Below are 3,861 nucleotides of genomic sequence, written 5' to 3'. Positions count from 1 at the left end.
AGGGGGGAGGAGGGGACGGGTATTTTCATACACAAAGAGTGCAATGCGCACCACCCGAAGGATGGACATATTTGAAACTCGGACTTGGGAGGGGGGCAAGGGCAACATAAGTAACATAAATATCTGTACCCCCATAATATGCTGAAATAAAAAAAAAAAAAATTTAAAAATAGATATTCTGAAGGAAGATTGGTCGATATTTTCATTTCTCATATTGTCTTTGCTTTGTTTTCTGGGGAGATTAGCCTTATAAAATGAATTTAAGAGCTTTCTGTTTTTCTCCAGTCCCTGGGACAGTTTGCATAAGCTAGTGAATAATCTTCCTTCATGATGTGATAAACTTAGTCTTGAAAATTGTCTGATCCAGGTGAATGAGTGAGTGAGTGTGTGTGTCTATTTTTGAACTCCAATTCAATTTTTTAAATGTTAATTGAACTTTTCAGATTTTCTATATCCTCTTAAATTATTTTTGGTACTTTATATTTTTCTACAAGCTTAATAAACTATTTCCAAATTTTGGGGCATAAAGTTGTTCATGATATTCTCTTGTAAACATCTGTAATCTCCTGGAGCCCATTCTTCTAAGTGAAAACACCACATGTACTCACTATTAAATTGGTACTAATTGATCAACACTAACGTGCACATATGGGAAGTAACATTCATAGGGTGTTGGGCAGGTGGGGGCGGGAGGAGGGATGGGTAAAACCACACCTAGTGGATGCGGCGAGCACTGTCTGGGGGATGGGCACACTTGTTGGGTGGTGCAAAGGCAATTTATGTAACCATAAATTAAATTGTACCCCCATAATTCTCTGAACTAAAAAATATAAAGAAAAATCTATAATCGCTTCCGTATCTGTAGTTGTGAAACCTTTTCCATTCCTCATGGTAATTATCATTTACCAATGACAAATGATTAATATCAATCACCATTGCTGGACATTTGGTTATTTTGTTAGTCTTTTCGAAGAACTAGTTTTAATTTTTGTTGATTGTCTACTCCTTTTGCCTCCTTTTTAATTAATGTCTGCCCTTTATTACTTCCTTCTTCTCTTGCTTTGAGTTTATTCTGCCATTCTTTTTCTAACTACTTGGACTAAATAGTTTCTTTTGTAAGTTTACATCTTCTTTTGTCTAATAAATGTATTAAGGCCATAAATTTAAAGTATTGCAATAGCTAAATTCCATTATCCTTTATGTGTAGTGCTTTATTGTTATTCAGTTCTTAATATTTTGTAATTTTTATTATAATTTCTTCTTGAGATACACATTATTAATTGATAACTATGAATTTTTTAATTTCCAAAACTGTGGGGATTGTTTTTAGTATCAAATGCTAGTTTAATTGCATTTTAGTCAGATAACTCGGTCTATGGTATATTAGTTTTTAGGTAATAAAACTTTTTTGTATCCTAGACTTTTTTGTGGCTTAGTATATTATGGGTATTCTCTAACTGACAGGATCAGGGCTCTATTATATTCACTTCATTGTATTGTTCAAATTGTCTAAATCCTTGAAAAAACTTTTGTCTGCTTTATTTACCATATTTTGAAAACATACATTAAACCCTCCTTTACATAGTAAAAATATGCCCATTTCTCCTTGACACTCTTTCAGTGTTTACTTCAGTATTTGAAAGACAACGTTCTTGGGTGCAGATGAGTCAGAACTATTTTAGTTTCTTATTTATTGTATTGTTATGTGGTGACCTTGTTTATCTCTGACATTGCTTTTACTGCTATGAAAAAGGTCATATTAAGCTAATATTAATAATAATTAATAGTAATAATGATGCTACTATTAATATTGCTATCACAGCTTTTGGGGGCAGGGGCTTGTACAGAAAACTCCTTGTTTGCAGAGTCAAGGAGGATGGTTCAGGCTTCCAGCCTGTGAGCCCAGCACCCCTCTGCTTAGGCCAGCCCCTTGGTGACGGGGGACAGAAGCATGCCCCGGAAGTTCAGTCTTGTCTCTCCTTGCCCTGCACGCCCTGGGCGGGGACCGGGGAGCCCCCACAAGGCCAGGTGCATAACACTTTGCTGAAGATCTCTGCTTCACGGGCCGCCGACTCCTGCCGGTGCTCCAGAGCAGAGGTGCCCTGCTCTGATCAGGGTCGTCCTACTCCTCCTACTGTATCGCAGCTCCTCTCTCTCCCAGCCCAGCCTTGCCCAGTTCTCTTTCCTAGGACAGGGACATATCCCAGTGTCTAGAACACTCGATGGCCATCAAGACACTTCAGCCTATTCTCATCTCTACCACGAAGAAGCTCAGAGACAAGGGAAAACCACTTGGTCTGTCTGGGTGTATGTTTCTCCTGTAAAGTGAGAGAAGGACATTTTTTTTTTAAGTCTGGAATCATTGCTGACTATGAATCCATAAATCTAATTGCAGTGGGTGACCCTGCTTTTCACATATTGGGAATTTCAATTTCTAAGTGGTTTGCTAAGAACTGAAACAGTTCCCCAGAACCGGGCACGAGAAGGCTTGGTGATGAGGAACAGCAGGAGGAACCACGGAGAATAGGAAATACTTCCTGAGCGGAGCCTGCCGGACGGGAGCAACTTTCTTTACACAAACAATCTAATCATAACTTTTTTCCCAGAAAGTTTCCTTTTTTCTAAACTTCCGCATCTCTGAAAAAAGAAACATGACAGTTTTTCAAAAATAAAGCAGTTATAAGTATTAAACAAGTTAAAATATACTATGCCTTCGAATTTTATCTTGGTCCTCCAAAAATCTAGCAAAGTAGCCATCTATTTAAAAAAGACTAAGAACATACATATTATGGAGACCTCAAATGTTCTAGGAAATCTTACCTATACCAGTGTTTTCACCCTAGAGTGTTGCATAATTTGGGAGAATCGTAATACTTATCAAAATTCAGACACAAAAAGCCCAATTCTGAAATCACCGGCATAGCTCTCCTCGTTCCTTAGCGTCATGCCTACGACTGTCACTAGGTGGCAGCACGGAATAACATATAAGGACATTACGAGCTTATAAACAGCACAACTGAAAAGCTACTTTAACAGTAAACGTCAGCCACACAAAAATTCCAAAATAATGGAAAGAGCTTTAGTCCTTTTCAGCTTAACCTTAAAGGATGATGGATCTGTTATAGGCATTTTTTTCCTTCATTCACACATTCTATTTTAAGTAAAAATTCTTGAAACTAAAAAAGTATAGTGGATAGGAGGACCGGGATTCTCTGAGACATCTTTTCTTCATAAATATTTAAACAAAGGAAATGAAAACTCACTTCTAAGCAAAAGAAAGTTTTAATAGATACCAACAACCAGTTATAATTGTTTCTCAAGGGCAGATCTTATTTGGCAAGGTCAGGATTTTATTTGGCAATTAATGATCTACAAAAGAAAACCAAAACTTTAGCTCTACAAGATACACAACAATGCAACTGAAATATTTAAAGCCATAGGTAGCAAGCTGGCATTCTAAAAATTCAGGGCACGAACATGTTTTGCTTGGCCTGAACTGTGTGTATGTGTGTGTATGTTAAAAACTGTCCACATTCAAATTTGAACTGCTTCATATAAAACTGAGAGAAATTAAAGAGCAGAGCTAAACTGATAGAGCATCGCTTTCATAGAACTGGAAGACTCAACATTATCAAGACATCATTTCTACCCAATCAAAATCCCAGCAGGCACTTTTGTAAAGATTGACAAGCTATTCTACAGTTTATTTGTAAATCCAAATGACATAGATTTGCCAAAATTATTTTGATAAAAAAAGAGAACAAAGTTGGAGAACTCAAACTACCTCATTTCAAAACTTACTCTAGGCCGGGCGCAGTGGCTCACACCTGTAATCCTAGCACTCTGGGAGGCTGAGGCAGG

The sequence above is a fragment of the Propithecus coquereli genome, unplaced genomic scaffold, assembly GCF_000956105.1.
Source record: "Propithecus coquereli isolate 6110/MARCELLA unplaced genomic scaffold, Pcoq_1.0 Scaffold13, whole genome shotgun sequence".
NCBI lineage: Eukaryota > Metazoa > Chordata > Mammalia > Primates > Indriidae > Propithecus > Propithecus coquereli.
Note: the sequence above shows the minus strand (reverse complement) of the source record.